This window comes from Salvelinus fontinalis, chromosome 10 (assembly GCF_029448725.1).
Source record: "Salvelinus fontinalis isolate EN_2023a chromosome 10, ASM2944872v1, whole genome shotgun sequence".
Taxonomy (NCBI): Eukaryota; Metazoa; Chordata; class Actinopteri; order Salmoniformes; family Salmonidae; genus Salvelinus; species Salvelinus fontinalis.
This window is the reverse complement of record NC_074674.1, coordinates 8681844-8700234: the sequence shown is the minus strand read 5'-3', so window position 1 is coordinate 8700234 and position 18391 is coordinate 8681844. Positions and strand designations below refer to the sequence as shown.

The window sequence follows — 18391 nt, the reverse complement described above, 5'->3', positions numbered from 1 at the left end:
ATAATGAAATGAATTACATAAAATTGTTTCAGCTGATTTCTATCATAGGTAAAGAATCCAAGCAGTACATCTTTCCACAATAGTGTAAAATCTTCATAAATGTGTTCAATTATAAATCTACGGAGTTTTGACACAGTTTTCTTACGTGAATACAATGCCAAAAAAGATGCGACACCGTTTCTGGGTGGTCATTACAAAAGGTACAATTTGAGTTGATGTTTTCCTTAAACTTCTTCATATAGTGGTTGGCAGGATAATATTTATGAACAATTTTAAAGGACACTTCTTTAATTTTGTTAACAAGTAGGTATGTGTGTGGCAACATCCAAACTTTTTTCCAACAGATATTATCAATAAATCCATTCCAATAAGGCATGACATAAGGTATAGATACAACATCCTGCTGAAACAAGGTTCGTATCGCTCTGTTGTTGAATGAACCAAAAGAGACACAAATCTTTCCTACTGATGAGTCAACAGGGTTAATGGAAGGTCGGCTCTGAGGGTCTTGACATGTACCTGAATAATAAAGCAACACTTGAGGAAATGGCATCTAAAACAATTGCAAAATCTTTAGGTGTTACAGGGACCTTGTAAAGGGATAAGAATTCCTTATAACTAGGTTTTTAAAAAACTCTGCATTTACAAGTTGGCTCACCAATAGGATATTATTTCAGAACCAATATTCTACTAACAAAGAAGTATTTTTATACAATATCCCGATTATTCCATATATAATGTGTGGAGAAAAATTCTGCTTATAAAATGAAGGACCATGACAAGAAAACCTGCCGATGAAAAGCAGAGAAGTTTCACTGGAACTTTTTCAATATTATATTTGCAAACCAACATGAAGTTAAGGCCACCAAAAGTAGAGAAGGCATTGTTTTATCCAATTGATCTTAGAAGTATAGTATTATGAGGTAGTAAAGTCCAGAAAACTCAGTCCACCATTCTCATAAGTGTTCATTACAACAGTTTCCCTAATGTAATGGGTACGGTTTCTCCACGGAAAGTTGAAAAGCATCTGGTCTATCTCCTTGCTTATTTTACCGTCAAGATATAAAGATAGAGCGCCATATGTTAGTCTAGAGAGACCTTCAGCCTTTGATATTAGGACTCCCTCTCCCCTCGCCCTGGAAGTGTATACTCGTCATCAGAAGTGTCCACTTAATTTGAGGGCTGAGGGGATAGGGTGTGTCTTTTAAGTGTTTATACCGCAACCTATGTCTTATATTAAGACTGAATTGTATATGGTAGTGGTACCCCTTCACAGTAAAGAACACAGCAGGGAACTGGTGTACCGGAAACAGAGCTCTGGGTAACCGTGTGTAACAGATGTTAATCGTACTCTCCTGTGTTTTGTTCAAAGAAATCACCCCAGCCAGTGATCCCAGTTGAGCATTATTTATTATCTGTAGTTAAATAGGAAACAGTACGTTAGTTGTGCAGGGATTAATGATGTTGATGGCTGTCGATGGTCAAATCAATAGCATGAAAACAACTGTGTTAGCAGTGAGCTTATGTGACCACTACGTCGGTGCAGGCTAGCTAACACACTTATAAACAGCAATCATATACCCTCAATCCCTAACATGTACCATATACCCACACATGTATAAACAGGAATGTACAGCAAACTTGTACACATTGTAAAATAGAAAACAGTATTCAGAAGGTGACTTACCTCTTGCATCACATTTTCATACTGGGGAGACCTGACTTTCGATCTCCCCCTTTCTGCAAGCGGGGCCAATAACAACACGCCTTATTGTCATGGGAATTAAACCAACCAATAAGAATGCTTGAACATTAAATAGATTTCTTTAGAGGCAAGTGGAAACGTAACCAACCCTGTTACACATGCGCCTTTCATCAATGTCTTTTTATCACTTTGACAGTAACCCTCCAAAAAGTCATTCATAAAACGTTTTAATTTCCATATGTAATAGGAAGCTAAGCATTTGTTTCTTGGGCTTCAAGAATGTGACTGATCAAAGTGCCTCAGGCCGTGAAAAGCAAATCATCGAACTGATTGAAAGTAAGGGGATATCGGTAAACACACACTGTGGTCGAGGTTACGTGGAGCTTATTCGGGTGTTCAAAACCGCATATCAGACCGAGAGCCTAATGCTTCTTAGGTAGTTCTTTGAGTTGTAGGGCTCTATTCAATATGGAACGCTGATGCGTTACAGATTCCGAAATAGAAATGTAAAGGTAATTTCCATTTGAGCCAACATATGCAGTTTACCGTGAAGGCAGTCTCCGCTAAAGCAGGAACATCGCCTTTAAATTTCAATCACGCTGTAAAACCGACCTTCCGCAAAGCGGTTGGAATAGAGCCCCAATCTCTCCTCAGAAGCCACAGGGATGGTCAAAAACAACTTGATTGCCGTGGCAACATCAGGGAAACTGGGAAGAAGGGAGTGGTGCTTCAAATACAGCAGTTAAGCAACATCTTTAATCTTTAAACAACACATTATGGAAAGAGATTAACGGTATGAATCAAATTTTAAATGGTGAAACGTAAACAGGTGTAGACTGACAGTAAAATGCTTACTTACTGCCCTTCCCAACAATGCAGAGAGAAAATATAAATAATAGAAAGATGACACCAAGAATAAATACACAATGAGTAACGATAACAGTGTACGAGGCAATTGAGGTAGATATGTACACTGAACAAAAATATAAACGCAACATATGAAGTGCTGGTCCCATGTTTCACGAGCTGAAATAAAAGATCACAGAAATGTTCCTTACAAAAAAAGCTTATTTCGCTCAAATTCTGTGCACAAATTTGTTTACATCCCTGTTATTGAGCATTTTATCCTTTGTCAAGATAATCCATCCACCTGACAGGTTTTGGCATATCAAAAAGCTCATTAAACAGCATGATCATTACACAGGTGAACCTTGTGCTGGGGGACAATAAAAGGCCACTCTAAAATGTGCAGTTTTGTCACACAATGCCACAGATGTCTCAAGCTGAGCGAGGTGCAATTGGCATGCTGACTGCAGGAATGTCCACCAGAGCTGTTGCCAGATAATTGTATGTACATTTTTATTTTTACAATGTCATTTTAGAGAATTTGGCAGTATGTCCAGTATGTCACAAATCCCAGACCACGTGTAACCACACCAGCCCAGGACCTCCACATGCTTCTTCACTTGCGGGATCGTCAGAGGGGGTGCTGAGGAGTTGTTCTCTCTGTAATAAAATCTCTTTTGTGGGGATAAACTCATTCTTATTGGCTGGGCCAGGCTCCCCAGTGGGTTGGCCTGGCTCTGAAGAATAAGCTACCAGTGTCACACCCTGATCTGTTTCACCTGTCTTTGTCTCCACCCCCTTCCAGGTGTCGCCCATTATCCCCAGTGTATTTATACCTGTGTTCTCTGTCAGCCCACCATCTGTTTTCCCCTTGCTCCTGTCTTTTTCTAGTTTCCCAATTTTGACCATTCTGCCTGCCTTGACCGTGAGCCTGCCTGCCGTTCTGTGCCTTGTCACACCCCCCTGGATTATTAACCCCTGCCTGCCCTGACCCCAAGACTGCATGCCGTTCCGTACCTTATAGACTCCGATCTGGATTACTGACCTCTGCCTGCCCTGTCGTTTTGCCTGCCACGTTCTAGTAATACTTTTATTTCAACACTGTCTGCATCTGGGTCTTCTCCTGATAACCAGCCAAACAAGCCTGTAAGCATTGTATTTAAAACTGCCTTTATACTCATCTGGAGGTTGAGGATGTTTTCTTGTCCATCTCTGTAATGTGTATGTATCTTTGTAATTGTATAGGGGAGATGGTTGTAATACTTTTCACCTTTGTCAGTTTCTCAGAGATTGTTTACCATTTGTGTATTCAAAATGATACAACCTACATCTTCCCTTTACAAATTGGTGTGGTTATATATGTAAATCAAACTACAGATTAATGTTGTTGTATTAAATACAAGGAGTGAAATGTTACAACTAAGCCAGACCATGGGGTGAATTGTAACAGAATGAAAAAGAGCAATAAACCCCATGACATGAACACTAATTATTGAAAGCCTTGGAGACCATAAGGGCAGCATTACATTTTAACATTTTTCCTGGCAGAAAAAAACTGCCCTGCCTAAAACAGCTGGAAAAAACAGAGCACACACACACGCCTAGTTTTTGTTTGGTTGAGAAAAAGGGTAAAATAAAAATAATATTATTTATATCTTTGCCTTCTGAGCTCTTGAATTTTTATGCTCTTTTTCCAGTGCTGCTTGTTTTGGTAAAAATTGCAGTCTTTCTCCTCTTCCTACCACTTGTTGTATTTTCCTGGACCCTGGTTTTGTTACGGGGCTTACATCAACTAGATTGAAGTCAGAAGAGTAATCAGGTGTTTCCCAGCTATAGCCTGATACATGTGTGGGAGGTGCCCTGTGAAGCGGCTGGCGAGGCGGGCCCTGAAAGGCAGCCGGAGAGGCGGGCCCTGAAAGGCAGCCGGAGAGGCGGGCCCTGAAAGGCAGCCGGAGAGGCGGGCCCTGAAAGGCAGCCGGAGAGGCGGGCCCTGAAAGGCAGCCGGAGAGGCGGGCCCTGAAAGGCAGCCGGAGAGGCGGGCCCTGAAAGGCAGCCGGAGAGGCGGGCCCTGAAAGGCAGCCGGAGAGGCGGGGCTGGATAGCAGTGGAGAGGCGGGGCTGGATAGCAGTGGAGAAGCGGGGCTGGATAGCAGTGGAGAGGCGGGGCTGGATAGCAGTGGAGAGGCGGGCCCTGAAAGGCAGCCGGAGAGGCGGGGCTGGATAGCAGTGGAGAGGCGGGCCTGAAAGGCTGCCGGAGAGGCGGGGCTGGATAGCAGTGGGCGTGGTGGCTGAAGAGGGGACCTGGGAGGCAGCTGGCAAGGCCAGTCTGTCAGCTGGAGCAGGGCGATCAGTGACAAGTGAGGGTGCAGTCACGTTCCTGAAATACATCAGGATTGTGAAGCCAAATGCTGGTGCACCTGAACCCAGCCTGTACATTGGTGGGTGTTGTGGCACCTGGTAGTGCTATTTTGGCAAGGCCTGGAATGGCATGTATGGTCATGGTCTTTCCGGGGTTCATCTTCATCCAGGCATCACGTTCAGCACTTTTGAAATGGACAGCGACAGAATTCAGAACATGGGCCGTTCTTACAGTATTATCCCTGTACACCAAGTCAGAACAGTAGGATAAATAACAGCGGCTCATAAGCAGAAAATGAACGCTCTCAATGAACAATATTCGATGACAGTTCTCTAAAACAGTCTATAGTCTACATGTGCACCACCAAGTCAAAACAGTAGGCTAAGTTCTGAGGGGGAGACACACAGGCTACTAACAGCTTACTTACACAACATACACTTAGTGTTAGTTTCTTAGCTACAGTATACACATATCCCTGGCACATCACTGTTGCAGAGGCATTCAATATATTTTTGGGGACGGGGAGGGCTAAGGCATTAATTAAGTCAGTTCTCATTTTATACATTAAATTACATTTATCTCTGACATCTGTGCTCGTGTCTGACATTACACTTACATTTTAGTAGACGCTCTTATCCAGAGCGACTTACAGTAGCGAGTAAATACTGTACATGTTCATATTTTTTTGTATTTGTTCCCCGTGGGAATCGAACCCACAACTTTAGCGTTGCAAGTGCCATGCTCTACCAACTCAGTCACATGGGACCCCATATTAAAATCTACCGGGCTGTTGTTCTCAATGCATTTGATTCAATTCAAATTTGATTTAATTTGATTTGAATGGTTCAGTGTCCCAGACACAGATTAAGCCTAGTCCTGGACTAAAAAGCTCTTTCAGTGAAGAATCTCCATGGAGAATTACTTTTAGACCTGGACTAGGTTTAATCTGTGTCTGGGAAACCAGCCCTATAGAATGGTAGAACAACATCAGTAGTAGAGGACTGAGCCCTGGAGTGCATCGCCAGCCATGGTTGAAGCATTTTTAGGTTTGGTATATAAAGACCCAGTATTCTTTGTATGATTTAAGCTCTCAGCCTAACAGTCAAGACTGTTGGGCTGATGGTTTCATTATTGCAATAATTAATCAATATGAAATAAAGATGATTATTTGAAAAAAATGACAAAGTCTCTCACTTGATTAGAATATTCCACCACAATATTTGTCGACCCAGATGGAACACCAGTCTCCATCTGCTGACTGCTCCTGAGGACTTGGGTTTAACTGTGCACGGGGCCACCAAGTGGTTTGAGGGAAACCCGCTCTCCACTGAAGGAGGGACCTACCTAAGATCTGAAGGAGGGTGTCAGGCGGGTGGTTATGGTGTTCCGAACAGAGACAGAGAAATGGGGTGAGACTGACATTTCTTGGGAAAAAATATTTATTTTTAAAATGGGTTTCTGAGGGAACTGCCATCTGACGTTAACATCCAGAATCTGAACTAGTTTAAGACTTTAAAATCAAAAACCTGGTGTGGCTTAGAGACCTGTGTGGACTCAAAAGCGCTATAGAAATATTAGAGAATGCATTACAATGAATAGCATAAGATAGTAAGGTGCATCTGTAATAGTTAAACCAAACCCTATTTTGGAAATAAGTTGTTACTGACATTTTAAGGTTATGAGATCCTGCCCCGAGGGGTTCGTATTGTAAGATAGCACTACTCATACATTGACATCTCAGGACCTAATCCTGAGATTGAAATGAGAAAATATTCCTGCAGGTTTTGAAAATATTGTAGAAAACAACTAATTGATTAAGTATGTTTTGGGAACAGTACTGTGCGAATGAGAGTTGTTTGAGTGTGGAAATACAGGTTAATTTGAAGTTTGGATAGAATATCCATGATATAATATCACTGGGTGGTATTATTAAGTGCTAGATGTTATTTTAGAAAATGGCAGCAAGTCTTTCATTTCTGTAAGTCTAAGGAATTGTTGAGGATGCGTGTGGAGTATTATTCCTATAGGGCAGCGTCCGGGAAAGTAACGTTTTTGGGTTCTGGTGAAGAGTTGTTGGAAACGCAGATGGAGTGGTTAATTCATGCGAGTACCTAATCATTTCTATGTTATATATTAATTATGTGAAGATATGAAAAAACATGAATGAGAAATAACCATATAATCGATTACTAGAGATTTGATAGTAATACTGGGAATAGAATTGAGATGCGATTTAAACAACCCATACATAGACGTACATAGGTTAAGTGGTGTCTTTATGGATCATTTGTTAGGGATAAGGTTAAAGAATTATGACTGTCTACAGGATCTGGGAGATAGCCTCAGAAAAAGATTGGCATATATTAAAGCCGCGAGGAGAGAGGAGCGGAAATAAATTAATAGAAGAGGTACTAATAGCAAACCCATAAAGACACTAAGAGAAGCGCACGTACAATCTACCGATTCGGCTCAAATATGGGAATAAAATCTAATCATGGATAAAATTCGGTTCTGCTGAAAGAAAAATGCCAATCTTAGAGAATTCAGGGAAGCAGTTTTGACTTGGCACAATGATATAAAATAAGAATCATTAGCTCAATACACCAGCGTATTGATGTTAGAGTTCTATCAGAGTAATCCCACTTGACCGAACCGTTTGTGAAGTCATTTGAGTATGGACGTTGTTAAATGGGGTACTTGGTAAATTCGCTCTGGCTTTTGCTGGTTGAATATGGCCGGTGTTGGTAAACGTTAGGGAAATAACGTAATTTGAATTATTACCAGCAACACAGTTAGTCACCATTGTTTTGAATAAACATGTAAAAAGCCTAACCACCTCTGCTACGTGAGTAGAATGGAGAGTGAAGAAAAGAGGTGTTACTTGTTTGTGTCTGGAAGTAGTGTTCGCTTGCAAGCTAGACAATTTAAGCCAGTTGGCTTGGGTGTGATGTTGATAAAGTATTAAATTCAGTTAATATTCACTATTGGCAGTTTTTAAACACTTGAGTTTGAAATGTGTATATTTTGTTCCAGACAAGGGCATTTACGGGCATTAATATTTAACATTTGGAAAATTCCCAAAACAAATATTTATCATTATAAAATTCCCCTAAATATAATGTTTAAGCTCAAATACAACAATATTTTTTTTCCAACTATAAAAAAAATAAGTGTTGTCTCGACCTTCTTGCCCAATAATGTTTGTACCATGTTGTGTTGCTACCATGCTGTTGTTGTCTTAGGTCTCTTTTTTATGTAGTGTTATGGTGTCTCTTGTCGTATCACGTGTTTTGTCCGATATTTTTATTTTAATTCCCAGCCCCCGTCCCCGCAGGCGGCATTTGCCTTCTGGTAGGCAGTCAATGTAAATAAGAATTTGTTCTTAACTGACTTGCCTAGTTAAAAAAAAAAAAAAAAAAAAAGAAGGATTGTACAGTATTTACTTTCAAGAATCCCTGAACTAAATTACTTCAGCTGCATTGCATGGCAGACCTCTAAGTAAAGAACAATGACGAGTGATTGACTTTGAAATATATTTTTAAAACCTCTTAGATGTTAAATCCTCTATTTAGGGTCTTTGAGTGGTTCTGGAATGGTCCCTACTGATATTTTGGTGTACAAGGCACTTTAGGAGTGACACATCACATTTTCAGGTCCATCCCAACAAATAATCAATTTTCTGTCCCTCTGAGTGACTGAACCCAACCTGGGATAAAGCATGTGTAAAAGAGGACAGTCTAGCGAGTTCAGCCATCATCGTTTCATCTCGCTGTGATATTCTCAGTCAAATTTAGAGCCCAGATAAAAGTACTTGAAATTATTCCAAATAGTATTTGAATCCAGGTATGATTTTAACACAACCAGCCTCGTCTCATATATAAAGGATGATTACAACAAAGCCCAAGTAGTCATTAGCGACATGTTAACTTGGTCAGAAACGTTGGTTAGGCTGATAGAAAGACGGGTCACACATCTTCAGGCAGCTTTGTTATGATGACTAACTAGGCTAGTACTGATAGAGACAAGACCTGTCAGTATATAGGTGAATGGTAGTACACAAGATTGGTGTATACGGTATCATGTAGGTCTACAGGACACTAGATGTGTATTACCATGAGTCAGTATGCCCAGGAACGATAACAGGGGGAAGATAAACCATAAGACTGGATATGGACCATGTATGCGGTGCCTCCACCTAATACGCATAATCACGTGAACGGTTAGATAGGCAGGCTTGCACTCTTTGGGACTAATCCATTTGTTCCATTGTGCCAGGCAAGCTCAATCAAGACTAGATAAAAGTATTTTAAAATGATTCCGAATGGTATTTGAACCCAGGTCGGATTTGAACACAACCAGCCTCGTCCCATATATAAGGATGAGCCAGACTGCTCTCTGTGGTCCCCCGGCACACAAAGCTCAACTATTGATTAGGCCTAAAACCTACGTTTCTAGACAAGAACATTATTTTACCTGGGCTACAGCAAAACAGTGCAATAAGTAATGTTTGATTGCTATCAAGTGAGTACACGTGTATTGTCTATAGGCTGTAAACTGTGGTGATTTAAGATCATTTGAATAACCGCTCAAACATCGTTTTGTTTCATGTCGAAATAACTGTATAGCCTACAGCCTAGGCTTGATCATGCAACCATGTGTGCCAGTTTGGGTCTATTCTCGACAGTTTAGAAAGGCCAGACTTGTCACGATCGTTCTCCTCCTCTTCGTCTGAAGAGGAGAAGCATGGGTCGGACCAATACGCGTCAAGGTATGCAGTCATAATGAATTTATTTAAATGAAAGACGAACACTTAATACAAACTATACAAAATAACAAAACGACCGTGAAGCTACAAACGTTGTGCATAGACAGACAGGCTACAAACGTTCTGACATAGACAATTACCCACACCTAATGAGAGCCTATGGCTACCCTAAATAAGGCTCCCAATCAGAGACAACCGAAATCAGCTGTCTCTAATTGGGAACTCATTCAGGTAACCATAGACTCTTCTAGATCACTCACCAACATAGACAACGCTAGACTTCTACACTCAACACAAAACCATATATTACACCCCATAACCCCTTTACCAAATAAACACCCAAAACAAACAAAACATAAACATTACCCATGTCACACCCTGACCTAACTAAAATAATAAAGAAAACCAATAATACTAAGGCCAGGGCGTGACATAACCCCCCCCTTGAGGCGCGAACTCCGGGCGCACCATACACAGTCTAGGGGAGGGTCTGGGTGGGCTTCCATCCACGGTGGCGGCTCCGGCTCTGGTCGCGGTCCCCACGTCACCACAGTACCTAAACACCTCCTATGCTTCCTCCAAACGACCCCCCTCCACCTTAACCCCATTGCATTCAGGGGCAGTTCCGGACTAAGGGGCAGTACCAGGGTAAGAGGCAGTACCAGGGTCAGGGGCAGTACTAGGGTCAGGGACAGTACCAGGGTCAGAGGCAGCACCAGGGTAAGGGGCAGCACCAGGGTAAGGGGCAGCTCCGGACTGAGGAATGGCAGCTCCGGACTGAGGGACTGCAGCTCCGGACTGAGGGACTGCAGCTCCGGACTGAGGGATGGCCCATGGCTGGCTGACGGATCTGGCTGCTCATGGCTAGCTGACGGATCTGGCTGCTCATGGCTGGCTGACTGATCTGGCTGCTCATGGCTAGCTGACGGATCTGGCTGCTCATGGCTAGCTGACGGATCTGGCTGCTCATGGCTAGCTGACGGATCTGGCTGCTCATGGCTAGCTGACGGATCTGGCTGCTCATGGCTAGCTGACGGATCTGGCTGCTCATGGCTAGCTGACGGATCTGGCTGCTCACGGCTAGCTGAAGGATCTGGCTGCTCACGGCTAGCTGAAGGATCTGGCTGCTCATGGCTATCTGACTGATCTGGCTGCTCCTGTCTGGTTGGCGGCTCTGGCAGATCCTGTCTGGTTGGCGGCTCTGGCAGATCCTGTCTGGTTGGCGGCTCTGGCAGATCCTGTCTGGTTGGCGGCTCTGGCAGATCCTGTCTGACGGACGGCTCTAGCGGCTCCTGTCTGGCTGGCGGCTCTAGCGGCTCCTGTCTGGCGGACGGCTCAGTGGGCTCATGGCAGACGGGCGGCTTTGCAGGCTCATGGCAGACGGGCGGCTTTGCAGGCTCATTGCAGACGGATGGCTCAGATGGCGCTGGGGAGACGGATGGCTCAGATGGCGCTGGGGAGACGGATGGCTCAGATGGCGCTTGGCAGACGGGCAGTTCAGTCATTGCTGTGCAGACGGCAGATTCCTGCCGGCTGAGGCGCACTGTAGGCCTGGTGCGTGGTGCCGGGACTGGTGGCACCGGGCTGGGGACACGCATCTCAGGGCTAGTGCGGGGAGAAGGAACAGGGCATACTGGACCCTGGGGACGCACATTAGGCCTAGTGCGTGGGGCCGGAACTGGTGGTACCGGACTGGGGACACGCATCTCAGGGCTAATGCGGGGAGCAGCAACAGGATGCACAGGACTCTGGAAACGCACAAGAGGCTTAGTGCGTGGTGCCGGAATTGGTGGTACCGGGCTGGAGACACGCACCATAGGACGAGTGCGTGGAGGAGGAACAGGGCTCTGGAGACACACTGGAAGCCTGTTACGTGGTGTATGTACTGGTGGCACTGAACTGGGGCGGGAAAGTGGCGCCGGAAATACCGGACCGTGCAGGCGTATTGGCTCCCTTGAGCATTGAGCCTGACCAACCTTACCTGGTTGAATGCTCCCCGTTGCCCGACCAGTGCGGGGAGGTGGAATAACCCGCACCGGGCTATGTAGGCGAACCGGGGACACCATGCGTAAGGCTGGTGCCATGTAAACCGGCCCGAGGAGACGCACTGGTGGCCAGATATGTAGGGCCGGCTTCATGACATCCGGCTCAATACTCAATCTAGCCCTGCCAGTGCGGGGAGGTGGAATAACCCGCACCGGGCTATGCACACGTACAGGAGACACCGTGCGCTCTACTGCGTAACACGGTGTCTGCCCGTACTCTCGCTCTCCACGGTAATTACAGGGAGTAGGCGCAGGTTTCCTACCTGACTTCGCCACTCTCCCTTTAAGCCCCCCCCAAAGAATTTTTTTGGGTTTTCCCACAGGCTTCCTACCGCTTCGTCGTGCTGCCTCCATTCGCCGGTATCCCTCCTCGCACTGCGCCAGAGAATCCCAGGCGGGCTCCGGCACTCTCCCTGGGTTGATCGCCCACCTGTCGATCTCCTCCCACGTAGTGTAGCCCAGATCCTTTGTAGGTTCCTTTTCCTGCCTCCGAGCTAGCTCCTCATATCGCCGCCTCTCTGCTTTCGCTGCCTCCAGCTCAGCTTTGGGGCGGTTATATTCTCCTGGTACCTCCCGGTCTAAAATTTCCTCCCATGTCCATGAATCCTTGTATTGCTCCTGTTGCTTTGTTTTCCGCTGCTTGGTCCGATGGTGGGTAATTCTGTCACGATCGTTCTCCTCCTCTTCGTCTGAAGAGGAGAAGCATGGGTCGGACCAATACGCGTCAAGGTATGCAGTCATAATGAATTTATTTAAATGAAAGACGAACACTTAATACAAACTATACAAAATAACAAAACGACCGTGAAGCTACAAACGTTGTGCATAGACAGACAGGCTACAAACGTTCTGACATAGACAATTACCCACACCTAATGAGAGCCTATGGCTACCCTAAATAAGGCTCCCAATCAGAGACAACCGAAATCAGCTGTCTCTAATTGGGAACTCATTCAGGTAACCATAGACTCTTCTAGATCACTCACCAACATAGACAACGCTAGACTTCTACACTCAACACAAAACCATATATTACACCCCATAACCCCTTTACCAAATAAACACCCAAAACAAACAAAACATAAACATTACCCATGTCACACCCTGACCTAACTAAAATAATAAAGAAAACCAATAATACTAAGGCCAGGGCGTGACAAGACTGGCACCTTAGCAGTTCACGCATGGTGTATTTTGTCAGAATGTAGCCCGGTGTTAAGATAGGCCTACTATAGGAAAATACTGCCTTCTTTCCCACTACATTTTTGCCTCCCCCCGGTCATTTACCGTTCGGTCCCATTGTCGGAGTGGATATGTGTCTTGCAGAACTCACAACCTGTGCTACACGTGTGAGAAACAAGTTGTTTTTCCATTACTTTTACGAGTTGTCCATTTATTCATTGTCTTTTGTCTGAAACGCTTCTGGTCAATGTTGAGTAAGGACGCGAACCTGATTACCGTGAAGCAGTAGGACTAGTCTACCTGGTCTGCGCGAAAATGTAGACCTATAAAATGTTCCCATTTGGGGGATGGCGGACTTAGTATTTCTGATTGTCTTAACTCACCACCACTAATGAGCTGTTGAGCTTCTCAAAGTTATTTCCCTTCACCTCAAACAGCAATTAAACGAAGTCTTTTTTTTAAAGAATCAATTGAGAATGACAATAGTTCCTCAAAGTATTTGAACAATATTTCCACCCTCTCCCTTTCGATAACCACTCGGCATGAAAGGGAAAAATGTAATGCTCTGATCCAGTGGAAATGTCATAAAAAAACTGATTACTTCTTATCCCTTGCACAAAAAAATAGTCTACAGTTGTGTCTCTCCTGAACTCATTGACGTGAGGGCCCAGAATATTTTATACAATGGTTCACGTTTGCTAGCACAAGTTTTGGGGAGACCCAGTTGTTAGCTGATAAAAGTTTCAATATCTTTGCAGACAGGCCATGCGTAGCCAATGTGATTTGTAGGATATTTATTTTTAAATCAGTATATTTTCTACCTGCAGGCTTCAATGTTTGTTGGCTTTATGCATGTTATTATTACTTAGTTGGCAATAGTCATTTGTAGATTTGTATAATTTAGAATGTAGATCAACCACAGACAATGTTAGACTATGACTGAAATGAAACTGTTCCACTACAATGTGCATATGAAAATCATCACTGGCACGCAGATTGGTAGACATGGTAAGATAAATTGGCACTACGAATGGACAAAATTTCCGAACCCTGGCTATTACCAGCAACTTCAGGAGCATAAAAGGTCGAATCTGCGAAGGCCAGCAGAAGGAGGGCCAGGAACAAGTATTTTTTCTTCTGGTTAGGCCATCTTGAGCTCTGGCTCTGTAACGTGTACGCTAAGAATCGGGAAGAAAGTACAAGGAGTGAATTTAATAAATAATGGAACGAAATACGAGTAGCGTACAGACAATGGCTGCGTTTCAAACTCATAGGACACAACCTCGTCCACTTACCCACCACGCCTTATGTCCTTGGGGGGAATCCCCGCGGCCTTATTTGTCATCGGTCCAGATGATTAGACAAGCAAGGGAACTTTGCAACGTATGCCCCTCAGCCCTCGTTTTTAATGGAGTTTGCGAGTGTACAATTATGTTCAATTCGAGGCCTGAAACGCCCCATAATTCAATTCGCGATACGAAAGTAAATACGTTTGAAATTGTGCTACTAATGCACAAACAGGTCTCATAAAAGTAATTGTTTTTGTTTGGTTAGCTTTTGGAAATTGTAGAAACGAAAAATGTTCCTTCTCCAGAAGTAGCTAGGCAGGCTAATGTTAGTTAGCTAATTAATTTCGTACAGTAGGCGTATATTAATAAGTATATAGTTTATATAAGTATACATGCAATCATAGACTATAGCGCACATAAAGCACCCACAAGCTACAGGTGGCTGAAAACACAATCATCGCGGGATGAAAGAGTGACGACTTTCCGGGCAAGGATGGTCCATTTAAAATTAATTCCTTCCTTGCAAGTATATACTCGTCAGACGTCATGATACGTCTCAGAAGTGTCCATTTAATATGAGTGCTGAGGGGATAGGATATGTCTTAAGTGTTTGGAATGCAGCCAATAACGCCTGGGGAAAGAACCAAAGGGAGTGACAGATATAGTGGAGGAAATTAGGAAGGTCATAAAGCGCAGGTGTGCGTAACAATGGTGGCAGGTGTGCGTCATAATGAGTAAACTGGTGACATCGAGCACCAGAGACGGGGAGTGGGAGTAGAAGTGACAGGCTCTCTCTTGGCTGCATTTCAAACTAATAAAAGACACACCCTGTCCACTTACCCACGCCTTATGCCCTTGGGGGAACCCCCACAGCCATATTTGTTGTCAGTCCAAATGATTAGCCAAGCAAGGGAAGTTTGCAATATAAGCCCTGTTTTTTTTAATGGAGTTTGCGAGTGTACAATTATGTTCACTTCGGGCCTGACAAATTACTCAAGGGCTGCATTCCAAACACTTAAAAGACACATACCCTATCCCCTCAGCCCTCAAATTAAGTGGACACTTCTGATGAAGTATGATTACGTTTGACGAGTATACACTTGCAGGGCAAGGGAGGAAGGAATTAATTTAAAATGAACCGCCCTTGCCCAGAAGTTCATCACTCGTTTGTCCCGCTGCGATTGTGTTTTCAGGCACCGGGAGCATGTTGTTGCTATATGCACTATACAGGCCACGAGGTGAACATAAGTGTACAATCGTAAACTCCATTAAAAACGAGTGCTGAGGGGGTTACGTTGCAAACTTCCCTTGCTTGGCTAATCATTTGGACTGACACAAATACAGTTGAAGCCAGAAGTTAACATACACCTTCGCCAAATACATTTAAACTAAGTTTTTCACAATTCCTGAAATTTCATCCTAGTAAAAATTCCCAGTTTTAGTTCAGTTAGGATCACCACTTTATTTTAAGAATGTGAAATGTCAGAATAATAGTGGAGAGAATTATTTATTTCAGCTTTTATTTCTTTCATCACATTCCCAGTGGGTCAGAAGTTTACATACACTCAATTAGTATTTGGTAGCATTGCCCTTAAATTGTTTAACTTGGGTCAAATGTTTCAGGTATCCTTCCACAACCTTCCCACAATAACTTGGGTAAATTTTGGCCCATTCCTCCTGACAGAGCTGGTGTAACTGAGTCAGGTTTGTAGGCCTCCTTGCTTGCACACACTTTTTCAGTTCTGCCCACAAATTTTCTATAGGATTGAGGTCAGGGCTTTGTGATGGTCACTCCAATACCTTGACTTTGTTGTCCTTAAGCCATTTTGCCACAACTTTGGAAGTATGCTTGGGGTCATTGTCCATTTGGAAGACCCATTTGCGACCAAGCTTTAACTTCCTGACTTATGTCTTGACGTGTTGCTTCTATATATCCACATAATTGTCCTCACTCATGATGCCATCTATTTTGTGAGGTGCACCAGTCCCTCCTGCAGCAAAGCACCCCCACAACATGATGCTGCCACCCCCGTGCTTCACGGTTGGGATAGTGTTCTTCGATTGCAAGCCTCCCCTTTTTCCTCCAAACATAACGATGGTCATTATGGCCAAACAGTTCTATTTTTGTTTCATCAGACCAGAGAACATTTCTCCAAAAAGTACGATCTTTGTCCCCATGTGCAGTTGCAAACCGTAGTCTGGCTTTTTTATGGCGGTTTTGGAGCAGAGGCTGCTTCCTTGCTGAGCGGCCTTTCAGGTTATGTCGATATAGGACTCGTTTTACTGTGGATATAGATACTTTTGTACCTGTTTCCTCCAGCATCTTCACAAGGTCCTTTGCTGTTGTTCTGGGATTGATTTGCACTTTTTGCACCAAAGTACGTTCATCTCTAGGAGACAGAACGCGTCTCCTTCCTGAGCGATATGACGGCTGCGTGGTCCCATGGTGTTTATACTTGAGTACTACTGTTTGTACAGATGAACGTGGCACCTTCAGCCGTTTGGAAATTGCTCCCAAGAATGAACCAGACTTGTGGAGGTCTACTTTTTTTTTCTGAGGTCTTGGCTGATTTCTTTTGATTTTCCTATGATGTCAAGCGAAGAGGCACTGAGTTTGAAGGTAGGCCTTGAAATACATCCACAGGTACACCTCCAATTGACTCAAATGATGTCAAGTAGCCTATCAGAAGCTTCTAAAGCCATGGCATCATTTTCTGGAATTTTACAAGCTGTTTAAAGGCACAGTCAACTTATTATATGTAAACTTCTGACCCACTGGAATTGTGATACAGTGAACTATAAGTAAAATAATCTGTATTGTAAACAGTTGTTGGAAAAATTACTTGTGTAATGCATATGAACCCAGGGTCTTTACACTACTCCCTCCTTTCAAAGAGCGCGTCCTCGCGACTCTACGTCTTACAGGAACGCGCTCACCGGCCAAGCACACGCACTGTCGTGGATGCAAGGTCCGATCCCACTTCTGACACCAGTGTAATGAAACAGCAGGGAGCAGGTCTCGAGCCCTCGACCTTCTAGCCCGAAGTCCGGCGCGCTATCGACTGTGCCGCAAAAGCATGCTCGTGCGGCAGAGTCGATTTCCGCGTTTATGAACCCAGGGTCGTTACAATACTTTTAGATGCTTGGAGACTTTAGCAGAATATTTTTAATACCTCACAAATGATCTAAATGACAGGTTATACTTTGACACTGACTAACGGAGAATCTGAGATCAATAAACACGACCTTGTCTTGAATCCATCAATAGTCCAGGCCAAGTCCAGGCCAAGTCCAGGCCAAGTCCAGGCCAAGTCCAGGCCATATTGTACAATATGAGGAGGAAGGTATAGTCCTAAAAAAAGCTTTCCAGTTTCACTCAGCCAATGATGGCCACCCCACCTTTCCAGTTTCACTGACTCAGCCAATGATGGCCACCCCACCTTTCCAGTTTCACTGACTCAGCCAATGATGGCCACCCCACCTTTCCAGTTTCACTGACTCAGCCAATGATGGCCACCCCACCTTTCCAGTTTCACTGACTCAGCCAATGATGGCCACCCCACCTTTCCAGTTTCACTGACTCAGCCAATGATGGCCACCCCACCTTTCCAGTTTCACTGACTCAGCCAATGATGGCCACCCCACCTTTCCAGTTTCACTGACTCAGCCAATGATGGCCACCCCACCTTTCGGTGATGACCGGATGCGCTCGTGCCAAAAGCTTTTTAAAAATGCTGCTCGCTCAATTGGTCTAGTTCTGTGATAGTTACAGGCGCACTTCTCGGTAGCTTTTACTGCAGATAACAAACAACCAAGTCAACCTGAAGGGTGGGTGTTCGTGTGCCGTTCTTCTGGGTTGCTATGTGAAGTTGGTTACACGTCATTGCGCAACAGAACATTTACATTTACATTTAAGTCATTTAGCAGACGCTCTTATCCAGAGGGACTTACAAATAAACAATAAAAGAACAATAAAAGAACAATACAACTTTCTTCACTTACTTATCTACTAAATCATATCACTTATATTTACATATAGTGACATTAATTGAGTATTTTTTTAAATGGGCTTGTAACCATTGTGTAGCATTTTGACTGTGAATCACCTGGTCCCAGCTGTCTGTACAGTACAATGTGCACCTACAGTAGCTGTCTATATCTCACTTTCTACAACATGTTTCCATTTATCTCTAACATCTCT

At 43.9% G+C, this 18391-nt stretch overlaps 1 protein-coding gene across 1 annotated transcript in view; it reads right to left on the bottom strand.

Moving 5' to 3' along the window:
- LOC129863577 (globoside alpha-1,3-N-acetylgalactosaminyltransferase 1-like) overlaps positions 1–1743 on the bottom strand; it is a 47008-nt gene extending 45265 nt beyond the window's left edge. Inside the window, exon 1 of the mRNA XM_055935647.1 lies at positions 1688–1743. The gene's annotated coding sequence lies outside the window, so the exon portion shown is untranslated. The remainder of the gene's footprint in view (positions 1–1687) is intronic.
- Positions 1744–18391: the final 16648 nt, after the last annotated feature.